The 18,143-nt window shown below is 34.4% G+C and overlaps 1 protein-coding gene and 1 long non-coding RNA gene across 2 annotated transcripts in view; both read right to left on the bottom strand.

The window, feature by feature from the left end:
- The window catches only part of Eip74EF (Ecdysone-induced protein E74), a 569,772-nt gene that overhangs the window by 243,021 nt on the left and 308,608 nt on the right, over window positions 1–18,143 (bottom strand).
- LOC111507634 (uncharacterized) lies at window positions 8,433–12,187 on the bottom strand. The gene is made up of 3 exons (XR_002722418.2): window positions 9,849–12,187; window positions 9,289–9,618; window positions 8,433–9,226 (listed from the first exon to the last, which is right to left on the bottom strand). It is a non-coding gene; the product is annotated as an uncharacterized lncRNA (long non-coding RNA).

The following is an 18,143-nucleotide window of genomic DNA, read 5'->3' as shown; positions in this document are numbered from 1 at the left end:
ACGTGTTTACTGGTTAGTTTTACTTGTTACCTTTACTTATTTACTACTTACTGTTTTTTGTCATACTAACTATTTGGCTGCCTCAAAATTATTTTTAATTCAATGAAAAGTTTTATTCATGCAGAGAAGGGCTAATAATGGTTTCTTATACTGATACATAGTTGGTATCTTGGTCTGTTCTACTAGTACAGGTAGGCAGTCGATCAAGTTTGTCGAACTGTAACCATTTCATTCACCCATCAATCAAATTCACCATTGAAATGGAGGTTAATAATTCGATAAATTTTCTAGACGTCTTATAAGGACATTATCATACATAATTCAATAAATTTTCTAGACGTCTTATAAGGACATTGTCATACATGAAGTAGCTGCATCCAATAGTATGCATCACATACTGTTGAATATTCCAGTATCTGAAAGTAGTTTTCAAAAATAACTGAATTTCATAGGCTTAATGAAAGACTATATATTATGCGTTTGAGTCTCCTACCAGATGATGGAAGTAATGAAATTGGTTGGTAGTTAGTAATGCATTTCTTTCAACCTCACCTGTAGATGGTAACAACTTAAGCAATCAATAATACACAAAATCTTTGCATCAAAAATAATAATGCCCGATTTTTTATTTGAGAACTGGCGTCATGATATCACTTGTCAAATATTGAAGGATGAGTACTTGCAATTTTTACTATTTATCTGATATGGCGATATTATTTTCCACAATATCGGTTTTCGTAGTAATCAGTAAATGACATTTTTGATCAGAGCCGGTTCAAAGAACCGTGAATCCTAGATATCATATATGACTACATATATCAATCCAGGAAATAAAAAGAGTACACAAACAATTATGATCAAATGGGAGTGTTTCCTCAGAATAATTTATGTAACCATTTGGGATTTGCTTTGCTTTGAGTTTGGCATATGACGATTTGTTCTCTCATGATTTACAAAATATTACAATGAAAATGGAGTCCCGTGATATGAGTGGAGCTAAGTTGGGGTCGCTTTTTATTGATACACAGAAAGTGTTCGAGAGGGTAAATGTCATAAGTAGGCGCTCCAAGTGAATGTAATCTTTAGAGATTTAAATAGTAAGTGAATGGTAAATTTGAGCATTTTAAAGAATTTTCTGCATGACCTGTACTTAAATAAAATATATTTAGTATCAAAGGTTGAAACTTCAAAATGAAAACAAAACAATATAGCAAACTAGTCTGGAAATAATGATAAATATACCTGTTATGTTCTGGAATATTCTCGAGAGTTTCAGACAATTCCCGAACATTCCACAATATTCCAGAATGTTCTGGTATGTTCTTGAATATTCTTGAATACTCTCAATTGTTTCAGACTTTTCTAGACATTTCTATAGAGTCTCTATATCTTCAAAAAAGCACGCTCTTCAGGTAAACACTGGAACTTCGTCTTGGATAAGGGGTAGAGGACTACCATATAATTCCTTTGATCGTTCCACAATAATCTGGGATGTTCCAGGATGTTCTCGAACATTTCACGCTATTCTCGAACATTCTAGAATATTCCGGGAAATCCTGAAATGTGTGTAGAACTGTTCGAAAAATGTCTAGGAAGTGTGAATTCAGGGTCTTACATTTTCAAAATCGCGCTTTGTGTAAAAAGAAACATCTTCCATGGAAAAGGAATAGATGGCTACCTCAATATATTATAACTCTCTGATCATTCCACAGTGATGTTACTGAGATGTTCCTTGAAGATCCTGAACGTTTCAAATTACTTCGGAACATTCCACATTCCACATTCTAGAGTATTCTGGGATGTTATAGAATGCTGTCGAATACTATCGCATGTTCTAGAACTGTATAAGGGAAAACTTCCAGCGTTTATAACTTCAAAAGCATACCATCCAGGTAAAGATGGGAAGTATCTTCATGGACAAGCTGATATGATACCATGACAGGAAACAATACAACGTATTCAAAAAACACCTCAACGTGAGATTCCGCTTGACAGTTTGCAAAACCACCACACGTGTTTCGCTATACAACAGCATCTTCAGGTGTTACAATACACAATATAAAGTAACGTCGAGTTTCAGTTCACTATTCATTAATTTGGTAGAGATGACAGATATTTCGTCAGAATTTGAAGCATTGTTAGTGATAAAATATCTCTTTGTATATTGTTTAGTGGTAAAGCACTTACTAGGAGTTTTCGAAGATATGTATTTTTTAGACTCATTAGTTCGGGGGTTATTACATTTTTATAGGAATAAACAAGTTGTATTAATCATATCGTGATAAGTCGGTAAAGATTATATATCACTATTGATAGATTTTTTATTGCCGGAACACAAATAATGTGAGTGAAGATAAAACCAGTTAACGATAAAATGAAACAAATATAAGTAATTTTTGAGAAGGCTGATAAAATCTTTGAAAACGGCGTAAAAGATAAGGATTGTTTATTGCGTGTGAAAGTTATCGCTGAATATTTAATCAAAGATCAAAATAAAAATTTCCAGTAGCCAAGCTGCGCATCAACTTTCTACAAACTTGAAACTTGCGATGATTTTTGTATTCATCGCAATGAAGTATTTCGAGAAATTGATTAGATTTTTTATTTAAATGTCATCGTAGATCCTGTTGGTAGCATGGATGAATATTGCATGTAATCGTGCATGATTTGACATATGTTTGACAAACCGTTTTTGAACCGTTGCTTGATTTTTGAACATACATTAAATGAATTCCTCATTATGATTTGGTGACGGATAACTGCATGATACCAGTTGGTACTTATTTGGTTATTTCGAATGAGTACCTCAAGTAAATTGCGTTTTTAAATGTACATGACGATTCCTGCTTACCCATGAACAAAACAACAGAAGTTTTCAAAAACTTAACTTCAATAAAATCAAATCAAATCAAATTTATACCATTCAGATTAATATAAAATATAAACCGTTACAACTTAGATCTTTGAAGGATCGCGACTATCTAAGCCAAGCTTGTGTTACAGCCACGAATCCAATACAAACAATACATTTACAAACGAAGATGAACCTACTAAATAGTTCTGGAAAGTCCTAGAAAGACGACCAAAATGATAAGAAGTCTTTTAGCATAACTAGAGCATCAAATACGAAAGAAGAAACAGAAACAACTGCTTGTGACATTGTTTTGAGTGATTGCAGTATGGTGAATTAGTCAACTATCCAGTATTGTTTCCAATCTGAGGTAGTTGTGATTGATAAATGTTTTCAATTCTATTTTCAATTTAGTATAACTTCTGATACATTTTAGTGACTGTGGTAAATAATTATAGAGTTTTGGTCCAATGTATGTGATAAATTTTTGATTGTGAGTAAGTCGGCATCGTGGAACCTTTGCAATCTGAGAAGTGTGTAAACGAGTATTATATATATACTCTGAACAAATGAACTCGTAACATTGGCTGTCCATAATATACAACGGAAAGTATACAGTTTTCTTACACTATATATTCCACTCTCTTCATATAATGCTTGAGTATTATAGAATTTATTCTTTTTGAACATAATTTTTATGAGTGAGTTTTGGATCATTTCTAAATTACGTAAGGAAGATTTGAATATTCCGCCCCATATTATTAGACAATACCGTAAAATGGACTCGGCCAGGGCATCATATACAGTAGGCAACATTTTTCTACTGACTATATTTCTGAGTTGATAAAATTTGTAAGTGAGCTTACGTAATCTTTTTACCGTATAGTCAATATGATCATTCCAACGAAGGCACTGATCCACTAGGACCCCTAAGTATTTTATTGTATCAGTTTTTTCTATGAAGGGACAAGTGCAAGAGAGTCTATCGTTTTGGCAAGTAAGTTTATGGATTTTAATCTCTGTAATAGTGGGCTGATCCTTCTTTGTTGAGGAGAATGTAATAAATTTAGTTTTTTTGACGTTAACACTCTATAAATTATTACTTAGCCAGTGGAAAATTATATTTATGCCTACCTCCGCCTTTCTATGAGCTTCTTCCCATGTGGTCCCGACAAAAGTTAATGCTGTATCATTCGCAAAAAAAGTTATATTACCTTCGAAGTCCCTTACTGAAAAAATATTATTTATTTATATTAGAAATAAGATAGGGCCAAGCACCGTTCCTTGAGGAACGCCCCTAGTTATTAAAAGAGATTCACTAATTGAATCATTTATTTTAACTCTCTGAATCCTAGTAGACAAATAATCCTCAAAGATGTTTGATGCTACTCCTCTTATACTCGAATCATATAAACGCTGAAGAAGTATATTGTGATCCACCGGGTCAAAGGCCTTAGCTAAATCTAAAAAAACAGTGATAGTTTTGTCTTGATTTTGAAAAGAATTGTTAACTGTGTTAACTACTTCAAAGATGGGTTAAGTTGGAGCTAACCTTCACCTTGGAATAACAAAACAACAATTTTTTCCATAGTTTTCAGAACTCCCAACTGAAGATGGTTTCACAAACCCCCAAAAAAGTTATGGAATCGAAAACAGTGTATCACACAAAAAAAATCAATAATACAATTGGGAATTTGAAATTCAGAGGATTCCACAATGTGTTCATGATGAATACATTCTCTGCACATCAATTTCAAATTATTTGAAACATAGAAGTTTTTTGTGAGTTCAGAGTTCTTTTCTTTTTCCTTTTCAAAAGTTCATTAATATTATTGAAAATTGAAGTATTTGGCGAGAGGAAATTCTAAAAAACTAGTAGTTGAAAATTGTTTTTTATAGAGTTCTGAAGATGAATTAAATAATTGAATAAATTTCTAAAAAAAAAATAGTAGATCCAAATATACTTCCAAGTTGAAAATATCAATTTGATCTGAACCTTATATATTATAATTCAACTTAAAAAAGACTAAACTACTTATCTAATTAAAGTATTAGATAAAATCAACATCGAATTTGAACAATTACTTGGTATTAATTTGAAAACCTCTGCAAACATACATATTTCAACTAGTGGAAACAATTTCATAGATAACATTTGAACTATTTTTTTTTGAAATCTGGCGTCATGATATCACTACACTCATATTGAATCATGAACACAACTTTTTTTTTTATATAAGTACTCAAAAATACGTGTCACAGTCAGTTTGCAGAATATTAGTATCGCGATTTCTCTAATGAGAAATGATAAACTACTTTTATAGTAATATGAGAATTCATGGAAATAATATAATTTGAGATGAATACTATACAAGACCGAAAAATGTATATAAAATATATGAGCATAAGCTTTTACGGCCGGCATCACGATAACAGAAAACACTGATAATATACGCCGCAATTGCAAAAGAAATGTTTGACACTACAAAAATACGGGCATATTGGCCCGTATTTTTGTTTTTTCTAATGTATACGAAATACGTTGATCAAGAAGACATTTTTAATACTCATTCAATCTCCAATAGGTCTCAATGTCTCATTGAGATACACCAAAAAACCAATAAATCATATCTTCCGATGTCAAATACTCCTTCACAAACCCGTTACATCCGCTGAGTTAACGCCAGAACACTCCTCTCAGCTCATAATTTGAACAGCAAAAAAACATTTTTCATTATAAAAGAGGACCATAGACCTAGAAAAAAATTGCTTGGGGTTACAGTAACTCCGTAGCAAATTATACCAAGAAAACAGTAAATGTGGCTGAACGAGACACAAGTATGTCCAGAATCATCATTTCGCTAGCGCCGATTCAGTTTTGAAATAAAAGTGATGATGACAATTCCCCTACGAAGACGTCATCTATAGGGCCGATACATAAACTACGAATGTAAATGATCGATGAGGGTTCCAGGAAAATTTCGACGCACATCGATCGCCGTTGGGTGGCCAGAGTAACTGAATCTGGTCACTGAGGAGGTCAAGGGTGCAGGAACTTGAGTATTTGAGAAATTATATATGAATATTTCGAATAACCAAGGTTACTTAAAGAATCTATATCTATTTGATCCTATACTAGTCTTCAATAAATTAACAAGCAGCATATAGAAAGATAAGCTAGTGCTACTAAATACATAAAATTTCATTTTGATACAAGACTGAATACTCATAACTAGTTGTCATATTTTTGGATAATTTTTTGCAGCTGTCACCGGAAAATCTTCCGGTGACAGCTTTCCCAAATAAGCTCCCAAACCTTAGGCTCGAATTTGTGTCAATTTTTTTGCTGAAGAAGTTTGACTTTCAAAAATAACATATTTTCAGTTCATTCTTCGTACAACCTTTGTGATGCTCCTCAAGGTGAGTTCACATTTGTTGTATAATATAACGAAGGGGGGAATTTTCCATTACATTTCGGTATTCATTGAGCATTTGTTTACGCATTTTGAACGATAAAACTAGGTTTTCAAAATATCCACATGACAAAAAGGACTCTCGAACTGAATTTTCATTAAAACGGGACTGTTGAATAGGTCCAGTTATTCTAGGTGTTAACCGAGACAGCCCTATATTTTTTTAAAAAGGCATATGTAGTACAAAGTTACGGCCCTTCGAAGTTCAGAAAAGGGCAACTTTTCAGCCTTTTTTTTCACAAAATAAACTGTATAAAAACACAAGCATTCATTCACTAGGTCACCTTTACACCTTATTCCTCCTTCTTTGACACTTTTCACTTCAATAATCAACATGTTTCGAATAAAAATGTTAAAAAATGTACGGAGCTGCTTTTTGGTTATATATCTCTGTATTTTACATTTTTAAGGTTAATGGCATGGTTGGTACGACTGATGCAGTCCATATTCCGAAAGTAATTCAAATGTTTTTTTACCTTTATTCTTTAGATCGTAAATTGGTTTTTGGTGGTGTATTACGAATTTGAAATAGTAGTAGTAATAGTAGTGAAATAGGCGGCAAATACCAACCGCTTTTTTCTGAAATGTCACTAGTAGTAACTAACCCAAAAATAGAAGAATGTCACCAGAAGAAGCATTCGTTTTTAAATTAAGTAGTTTTTTATAAGAAGAATGTTATTGAAGTGAAATGTGTCAAAGATTCTCGTGTTTTTGAATAGTTTATTTTGTGAAAAAGATGTTGAAACTTGCCCTTTTCTAAACTTTGAAGGACCGTAACTTCGTAAATAAGGGATAGCGCCGCTTTTTTCTTTCGAAATCTACGCATCAAAATACGTAGGTACACTCAGAATTTTTTTCAAAATCGCCAGGTGCCCTCAAAACGAAAATTTACCCAGTTTTTGAGTCAGTTGGTCAATTTTATCATTTGCACGTGTTGTTCAATGCTATATCCGACCATGGTGATTTGCCAAAACAGACTGAATAAATGACAACTAATTTGACAGATGTAACTTCAACAAGATGGCCGTTATCAATTGTTAAAGTACAGTCAAATGTCCCTATTTGAGACAAAAAATAATATTGCACAAATGTCACAAAATTTCACTTAGCAAATTCGACACTCTTCAATCAGTCGCTGAACATCTGGAAAAACCTTTTCTTGAAAATCTGGACATTTCTATGGATGTATCTTTCAAAGTGTTAAAGAAAGAAATTCAAGAACGCGTTGATTTGTATACGAAGTCGGCTGGAGAGGTCCAAATCGAAGAGATGATTTTCAAATTCATGCCAGGCTTCGTAAGAATACTGTTTTAATTATGTAATTTTACTGTTAAATGATCATAAAGTTGATGAGAACTCTGGCTGGATTTTTTCTTAGTTTACAACCGCTCACACCTTCCGAATATTTTCATTTGTATTTAATGTGAAACTTTATTTAAAATAACGTCGCCTTGAAGAGGTAATGTTGCTTTATACCAGATAGTAATAACTATTATAGTTATTATCGACTGTGTGTAACCTTCTACGTGAATCCCCGTTATTTTACGCGATTTGTTATACGAGTCCATTGGCCCAACGGTGCCATATCGACAGTTGACCCTGTAATAATTACCTTACAATACTCAGATCTAGCGAGCGTTGTTCCACTTTTACCGGATACGAGCATTCATATGTTTGAGTAAGAACCTATCAGGTGTCAAGTGGTCTGATGCTGTGTTGATTTTAGGAATGTTACAAAACATTTCAATGAAAGGAAAGGAACTAGAAACAGTTGCCGGTGCTTGTCATGTTTAATGAACTAGATAATTTTGCTTTCCTGTGATAATCGCCGCAAATATTCCCCGTTTGGTTCAGTAGAAAAATTGAAGAGATTATGTACACTGCCTTCAATTTGAGGATTTTTATCATTTTAAGGTATTCACCAATGAAAAATCATATGAGATGAAATAAGTAGAAAAAAAAAAATTACGATATAGGATAATGTACTAAAAACTAAAAATAATTCGGGAGGTCCTCTCCTCATGACATGTGACATGAGTGAATATGTAAATACTACGCCCAACCAATTTATTAGTTTTTTATCTGATCAATACCGTAGATTGCTGAGGGGAGTGGTGTGATGACTGCTACCTAGGACCTTCAGAATTATTTTTTAGTTTTTTATACATTATCTACATCATTATTACCTTTTTTTAATGAAACCGTTTTAATATACGATTTTCTTTACCTATTTCATTTTCAAGTTTTGAGTTTTAAATTCTGTTACTCAATTATTCTCATTCTGTTTAGTTCATTTAGTGCCTCATTATTACAAGGTAATATGTAATCCGCCATTTTGTAGCTGCGGCCATCTTGGATTCACAATGATACAGACTTTATTAAACTGTGTTGTCATCAAAAGTAAATGTGTGTACCAATTTTCAGATCAATCTGTCTACAGGAAGGGGGTCAAACATCAATTATTAAATTTGACCCAAACAAACAAACAGGGCAGGCTAAATAAAACCGTCCAGTACCTAATAATAGAAGACTGAGGAAAATAAATACTGCAATAACGTAAATTTTGGAAAGTTTTTAAGGATTTTTTCGTTAATATATTTTGTTTTCAGTCAATATCATCGCTAATAAAAGTGCTCCATGTGAAAATTAAAGTTTTTACTGTCTTCACCTTTTGATACTGAACTAGAAATTCTTCAGAGATCGATACTGGACACTATTATTCTCTAAAAAGATTGTCCAGTCTTCAAGTATGTCCACTGACTATACGTGAAAAGTTTTCTTTCCTTATACGGGGAATTGGGCAAATTTCGGATATGCGGTTGGTTACCTCGTTCCCAGGTAGATGGGGCGATGACAAACATGTTGTTTGTTGTCGGCTACAGCCTAGTTCCAGGAATGAAATCTGAAAGAATTCGATTTTCAATTATCGGAAATCATCGACTTCATGTTGATGATAGACACTACCTTGCACTGACGAGTAGCCAAGCAGTCCGAAACCGGTCTGCAAGTGTGTTCCAATAATTGAAAATATATATTGCGGCAGCTGTATCGCCAACAGCATATGCAGGAATAACTTCTGTGAAAAATCCTGCATTGACACCTGTCGGATATAATCCAACGCTCTTAGTGGTATTAGCCAGGGGAGTAGTTGGTTTCTGATGGGTGTCAGTCCATTAATCTACAGTGTAGGGAGTTGAGACTGGCCTTAACTAATTGTTCCTTCAGATCAGATGGTTTAATTGACTTTTATTCAATTTAATTTCTTTTTTTAGGCTTCTTAATAAGATCTTGTCACTAGAAAATGATTTTCACTATCAATTTATTCTCCTCAGATGTTACATTAATCGATTACATCCAAAACAACTTCTAGACTACGTTGATACAAACTTCAACACACTGTATCTTTTCACGCCTTTTGAACCTTTTCTACACCCTCTTACAAACGGCAAGCATCAGAAAAAATACAGATTTATTGCATATGGCTATCTTTGAATGGCTTATAGAACAGACACTTAGCTTCTTACCCTCAACTGTTTCCACTTAGGAATGCAGAAAATCTACTAATAACGCTCCAACTGCGAATATTTCAGTCGGTATTCGGAACCTGTCCACAAAATACCGGGTCGTTTAGAGGGTGATTGAAAAACAAAAGTGAGTGTGAGAAGTGAGGTTTTAATAGTTTTTTGTCTTGTTTACTACTGGAAGACGTATGGCGAACTATTTGTTACAGTTGTCAAATTAAACTAACAGAAAAAATATTTCAGTTTCTCATATCCACACAACAAATTGAACACCACCACAGATGAACAATAAAAATGTATTATCATTGCTATTAATGTTATCTAACTGATAATTTTGACTAGTGGCAAGTATTCTTTTTTTTATTCATGGTGTGATAATACCTGAAAATAACAAATCATGAAATTATAATACAACAAAACTTAATTGGCGCTCCGGGGCGACTTCATTGATTCCAGTGGCGCACTTGCTTTATCAGCTGCAGGAAAACCCTGAAAAACCTGCAACACCACATCATCTGAAGATCTTGATCTGCCAATGTCCTCTCTCTCAAAAAAACAAAATATAGGGTGTCTCCAGAGGCTCCAATAAATTCAATACATCGCCAGAACACTTAGTGACACGACTATCGTCAAACTTAAACCAGTCCGTTTCGTCTTTGACCAAGGCGTAGTAATGATCAGATTCAACGCCAGAACCACAGTGAACAATGATTGCATGAAGATTATAACAGTTGTCTGTTAGATTGCAGTGTTCATCTATTTCGAACCTACGTAAGAGTTTGGTGCTTCCGTCAGAGGTTGAGTCATGTTAAAAGTTCCATTTTCAGATGATTTAACAATAATCTTTGCACGGACTGGTTGTTAGTCATATTAGGTTGATCTTTACCAGGCTTACCTATTGCTTCGTTGTATCCGTGGAATGATCAAATTTAGGTTGCAGACTCCTATGAAAGTGCATCATTTTTGAAGCTCCTCCCGAGTTACTTGACTACTACGAGTCCATCTACGACGGTTGAAATGACCATATCTGTATGATACTTGTGCTGATATTTGCATCGGGGCTGCTTCATTGTTTTTTCCTTTTAGGAGTGGCGTTGCTCCATTGCAAGGTAATGGAAGATCGAACGTTGCAATTTTGTTCACCCCGAATTCCATATCGATATCATGCTTCTATAGCTTGTCAAATGTAGGAAGAGACTTGAGAATTCTGTCTCTCTCTCTCTTTATCTGTCGTACTCACCCTCTTCTAACGCACGTAAAGTGGGCAAGACCTTAATGAAATCAAGAAAGCTCTTCCTACATTTGACAAGTTGTATTCTTTCATCACCCTCAATCACTGATAAATATTATTTTTCTCTGGGGCATTGAGTTTAAGATTATCGTGTGTGCCTTGGATTTCCAGGAGACACTTAGGTATATCTATGAGTTTGAATATTCTTCGGGTTTGAAGGCCGTGAATGTTTATTTGTTCCTGACGTTTCGCTGACGAGAGTGGCTATCTTCCTCAGAGGTTTATACATCCTAAGTTAATATCATCGATGACTGGATATTACGGCTGCGTAAGGCATATTTATTCTGACTCATCAGGTAGTTTGGCGTGCTAACAATTGTACCTGGATTAGGTGAATTATCAACATTCGTTGACCCTTTTCTAACTGCCGGCGTGATGTTTGCTATTCTTGAATTCCTTAGAATGGGATTCCATATTCGATTGAGGTTCATAGCTTCTTCTTTTCTGTTGAAGTTATCCGTATTTTTGTCGATTTCTATTGCCACCCGTACCAGTCGACTATGGTATCCCTGGTCGGGGGCAATGAGTTACATGTTACAGCTTTTTAAGGCTGCAATCTCTCTTTTTGGAATGTTGATCGGCATCAATTCTTCATAAAACTTCACTTATTTGTTGCACATGAGGTCATAAAGGGTTGTATTCAATTCCATGGGGTAATCGCCTGTGGCGAAAAATAACAGTTTAACCTCATGGAGAATCCCTGAATAAACTGAACGCATCGGCTAAGAAAATTTGTTCAAAGTCACTTTTGAATAATCATCACTGACAATATGGTCGGGGTCACAAATATAGTCGAGAAGGGTCAACCACTTGTGCCCGAATTCTCTGTCTAAATCCGTAACGATTAGTACCTACTCTAAACATCCGAAATAGTTTTGTTCTGAATATTCATCTGTTTTTTCGGCAATAAACTCTCGTTTCGAGAGTAGAGAGCATTCCAATAATATGCGATGAGAAAATACGAAAATGATAATTAAGAATAAGAATAAAGGAATTAACATAAAAACCCAAGCAGATAGATATTTTGAATGCCTAAGCGATAAAAGAGTTATGAAAAGTAAATTTTGTAATAAAAATTTATGATACAAAATAAAAATCATTTAAGAAATGGAATTCTTCTGAACTGAATAGTTGTAGGAAAAACCCTACAATCTTGAAATGATGTTATTTTGGATTAATAATAACTGCTACCTTTAAGAATTTACTTATTATCTATTTGCGATAATATGAAATGAAACATTTTATTTCTAATATTTTGAATGCATCAAAAGCTGAAAATAAGCATTTTCATGTTTATTGTTTCACCAATTATTTCAATCGAAAAAAATTCTATGTAACATCCAAAACCAATCGTCATTACATACAGGATTGAAATAATTGGTCTTTTTTGCATTACTCAACTGATGTTTTCATTTCGTTAATTTTCAGTATATTATAAAACGAAAATAAAATATTTGTTCTTGAATTAAGTGCAGAAAAACAGCTTTTGGTTGATTGAAAATTACGAATTCCCACCAGTTGAAAGAAAATAACTTGATATGAGACATTTTCATGATGTTCAATAATTTAGCAAATATTTCAATCACGACAAAAATGTATATATTATATCCCATAACAAACGTTACTGAGATAATCATATATCCGTAATTTATAAATCATTTATGAGATCATGTCATTACGAACGTAATTGTTTAGAATTCTTTTGATCTTTCTATCTCACGAGAATTATCATATGACCAATGAAACCGGAACGTCTTGCGTAGAGTGAATCCAAAATAATAATAATAATATTCTTGACGCAACTTTTCATCTCCTGCAGACGCCAACTTGGTTGGTAAAACGCCCGTCGAGAAGAGTATTGCATTTCTGGTGATTGGGAAAAGTGCTTTTTTTGGTGTTATATGATCAGTATTTTGCCAATACAATGTTTACCGGGCTATTCCTATTTTGAAAATTGCAAGGGATAACACCCTTATTCAGTTCTCAAGTGTTCACAATGTGTTGTCAAAAACATTTGACGTGATTGTAATTTTGCAAAAATATTTCTCCACTTCTAGGTTGCAGTACGTATTTGATGAACCACCCAGTATGTTGAACGAAATTTCACTTTTAGTGAATGTTGATGAACATCTTGAAAGGTATGTACATTTCAGAGTAACTAAATATATGATATGTTTATGTTTCCAAACATCTTCCAAATAAACGATTCAAAGTACATTGTTATTGTCTTTCATTATTTCACTTTCATTTCTATTCCAAACTCGTCAACTCTTCACGAAACGAAAACACAAATTAGCACATAACTTGGCACAAAGCAACCTCAGGGCTCATATTACACCGTCTAGTGAACATGGTTGTCAAGGATTGATGTTACATTAAAATGACCCGTAAAACCATTACGTTTACTACGATTATTTATTGTAATCATTGATATATCTATTGCCTCAGCGAATAATTGCGAACTGTATCCAGATAAGTGTGATTGACGACAAACATACTGTCAGCAGTTGTAAGAATTCTCGCCATTATCACAGAGTGTATTAACAAAATGATATCGAATCTCTTCAATTTAGAGTTTGGAAAACTTTTTCACAAATGGAAACAAATGGACTGTGGGATGATTAAAAATGAGCCCTGTGGGTTAACCACAAAGGGTAGAATGGAAATAAAAAACTCTCTTCTGGCGATGTGGTCCATAATAACATATCCAATATTTGTTATTATCCTCCGTTGAAAACTTCAGTATTATACACAAGAGTACTGTGGTCAATCATGGTATAGCTATTACTTTTGGTTAAGCCAAAAAGATTATTGAGAATTCAAGTTTCCAAAATCGATATTCCAAATTTTTGACAAAATGGACCAATCTTAAAATCAATAGCATGTGCGAGAGAAGAACATATTGGCACTTTCACGGGGTTGAGTTTTCACAAGATTCAAACGCATTTTTGACAGGAGAACAAAAAAGTCGCTAGGCGTTTAATCAGAAAAATATGTGCAACTCTGAATTACAGATTGTATACGCAACGGCACTAATTTTTATGTAGATGCAATTTAAGATTTTATGAATTAAAACGTCTTGAGCTCTGAAGAAAATTTTTCGATATCTGTTTGATCTACAAACTGATTCACCGTACTGCTTATTTTTTTATTCTGAACTGTACGCCATATACAATAAGAAATAGAACAGTTCTAGTTATAGGTAGCAGTAGCACAAATTTTCTTCTAAACTCTCCAGTTTACAGATGCGAACGCTACTATAATTCCAATATTGGCCTTTGGCTCATGCAAGCTAATAAGCCTGATGTAGTCATTCTCGACCACCAAAGCAAGACGACATTTGTCGTGGACTTTACAGCTCCTGGCGACACGAATATGGTCCGAAAAGGAGAGGAAAACCGGATGAAATATCGAGATTTTGTCTTCAAACTCTATAGACTCCATCTAGACTATCTTTCAAGATTGTTTTTCTGATTATTGGAGTTCTTGGTGGAATAATTGTGAAATCGGTTGATAACCGGTTGACAATTGAGATACACTCATATGATACCAACTAAAATGTGAATGTTGGTTATATATCAATTCTAGGACGATGAGTGTTCACTACGTCTAACTATGCGCGGAAAGTGATTTCCTTCGGAAGACCAAATAATTGTTTTCAAACTTTGAAAAAGATTTTTTGCAGCTTCGAAGTATACATGGAAAAGTGCCATTCCCCTTATTGTCCTAGCCAAAAGCTTCACAACTGAGCATATTCCTTCTGTCTTTCCCCCCCTTCCATGCCGCCGGGGCAGAAGACCCTCTCTTAATTCATTTTCATTGTACATTCACGAGTACTCATCCCTCATTCTAATACAAGATAATAAAAAGAAAAAAAAAGATACATTCTGACAACTAACTATAGCTATTTACAAATAGGATGCCTCAATTTTCACAGTTATATGTTCACCATGATTGGGGAAACCATTGTGCATCCCTCAGTTCCATAGCGGCAAGCTGACAACCTTCATCCTTCTCCTACATCCCCCACCAAGTTATCTGCCCATTCGTTCACAAACCATATCCATTCGCTACCCCTCCCGTTCTCTCCTCTCTGTGTTCACTCCATTTTCTCGTTCCTTATGTCCTTTCTTCACGACATCCATTCCTGTCTCCATCTATACCTCTCTCTATCACGTTTCTGCCGTTTTAGGATCATCTTAACCGCAGAAACATGGCAACTCCAGTCCCAGGGTAAACCTGGCAAGATATCCCCAGAAGTTGCCATGTCCCGTAAGCAGCTGGGTGGCCTCAAGTGACAGATTCAGTGAGTCATACCCGATTCTTCTACAGAACCTGTAGAACAGCCTCCCAGCCACCCCTTCCATTATTCCCTTCTTCTCCCCTTCTTCAGCCAGGGGAGTATTATATCATCTCATTTCACTCTGTCCTCCTCAATATTTCTCTTCCTATTGAATCCAGTTTTTCCCTAGCATACACGTATACCTTGGTCCTCCTTCTTCTCCAGCAGCATTCCTTGCAGCCAGGGAAGTATAATTATTCTCTCATTTCACCCTGTCACTTGCCAAACCTCTTTGCTCTAGAGACAGCCTATGATAGATTGATTCATTTGATAAATTTATGAATTGTGATTGTAAGTTAGTTAAAAATATAAATTACCTTACATCCCTCTGTTCGCATATCATTTGAATGTCTGCTCATATTCCTGCAATATATTCTTGATTGTTGATACCCGCTTCGAAGATGACTGTGTTATAATTTTTTGGGGGGTCAACGGCATTGACAGCTTTGGTAATTAGCCTCGTGTTGTGGGTAGGCAATGGTAATAACTCCCTAAACCACCTGAGAAACAACATGGCTATTCGCAGTCCATCCCAACTTCATCTATCTATGGCATAATCATTTCAGGTATTTGTTTGGAACCTTTGGTGTTGTTTTGGTGTGGAGTTTTTCCTCTTGGTGTGGAGTTTTTCCTAACACCAAAAGGAAGATCAAACTGATCTTCCTCTTCCAGTAATATTCATTTTAGGTAATGTTATTTTATTGTGAAATTTCCAGGGTTTATCGGTTATTGGCGACAATACATATATTGATCAATTTTTTGATAACCTCCTCAATATAATTGTTTTTTTTTTCAGCTATTCATTTTGATTTTCAATTTTATTTGTTCTTTCAAGGATTTCAAATCGTAGTAGACAATGGAAGTCCAAACTAATGAAAATACTCCTCTATTAGTCGTTCAACTTAGTGATCTCTCCCACTCGTGTTCTTCAACATTCACTATTTCGCATTTACAGTTATTTAAAAAATTTGTTCTTGTACTCGTTCTATTGGCGTTTGAAATGAGTATTGCACTTATTAATATTTCAGACGACAACTTATTATGCCATGAACTAGACTAGACTTCAGTATTGAATTTATTTTCCACTGAGGATCTTTCTATTTTCCGTTATTTTCTCAAAATTGTTTCACTTTATTTTGCAGTGTCCCTTCGTATACTCTAGAAACTACAGAAACGCGTAATTTTTAAAGAACATTCGATCAAACTCTCTTACAAATAACTACATCAGGTGAAATGTTCATCGCAAGTCACGACAAAGAAACCGAACCGATATCACATATTCAGGTTCTTATAGCGTTTGTTTTTTTCGTTGGATCGAGAAAAATAACAAACGTAAAAGAATAAGTCTTTCTATATGATAATGTTGTTAAAACAGAAACACGACAAAGAAAAGCACAATCGACAAATCGGTATGAGTTGAAGAAGAAACTAATGAAATCGATTTTACTCCCACGCACGAGATCATTTTGATGAACTTGTTTTTTCTTACAAACACAGTCAATAGTGTAGACATACAATGGTGAACTCATCATCTTGTCTGTGAACACTGCATAAATTATGTGTGAACAAAATATGAGTTAATCTATAACAAACAAGCAATCAACGGTAAGTCCTGCAGTCGCATCAATAACAAAACTGCCAATGTTGTAATAGCATCGAAATTAAAATCGGCTTTCAATGAGTTCGTTTTGTTCGACAAGTCGGTCGTATTACATCAGTTAATGTTGTTCAGTTACCGGTTGTCTCGAGGCATCACTTAATTTCCATGAGATTGGCATACATGTAGCAGACTTACTTGCTGTATGTTACGTAACAGAGGATTTTGGTTGTCCACGACCAGCTTTCACTATGACCTAGTGTGTGGGCCCAAGGCTGTGATCAACTGGACTGATTTTCCGAGCCTACTGGCATTTCCAATTGTTTTTTATAACTCAAGGAGTTTTTATAACATTCACCATCGATGTGGCAGGAGGTTGACGGAATTCAGCCCCCACGAATTTAGTCGTGGGGGCCTCAGAAACGGCTATATTTTGAAATTTTTGTTTTATTTGAATTATTCGAATCCAGAAACCTTTTAAGGCGAGAATGAAATCATTTATATCAATATTTATTTATTTATTCAACGGCAAACCAGGTTACAAAAACATATTAAACAGAATGTGAGAAACTACAAAGTATTTTTGAATGCTCATGTCTGATGTCTACATTACAATTTAAAATTTTACAAAACATTCAGTGAAGTGTGAAATACAAAATATTACTAAATCCTTATGGCTAGTGACTACATCACTGAAAGATGAAACAATTCTGGTACTCACAAGAAAAAATCTGGTACGTACAAAGAAAATGGTAAAGTAAAGAAAAGCTTCGAAAACGCTATAGCCTTTTCAATTGATTTTTAAAGACCTGAAGTGATACATTAAACAGATCTAAGTTATTATAATATTGATTTCCCAGCTTCAGAATACGAGGAATCGGACTGTTCAAAGCATAATTGGAAAAAATGTATATGAAAAATGTCAGGATTTCTCGTACCTTTTTGTTTGTTATGTTTGTTGTAATTACTCTGATCTGCAGTATAAATTCGAATTTGTAGCATTGAAGAGACGAATAAATCGTGCATATGTTTAATTTTTATATAAGTTATTGGTTGGCATGATGGAAT

Source organism: Leptinotarsa decemlineata, unplaced genomic scaffold (genome assembly GCF_025532065.1).
Source record: "Leptinotarsa decemlineata unplaced genomic scaffold, Ldec_3_MD MMD2_tig00002974_RagTag_RagTag, whole genome shotgun sequence".
Classification (NCBI taxonomy): Eukaryota; Metazoa; Arthropoda; class Insecta; order Coleoptera; family Chrysomelidae; genus Leptinotarsa; species Leptinotarsa decemlineata.
This window is presented reverse-complemented; position numbering and strand designations above follow the sequence as displayed.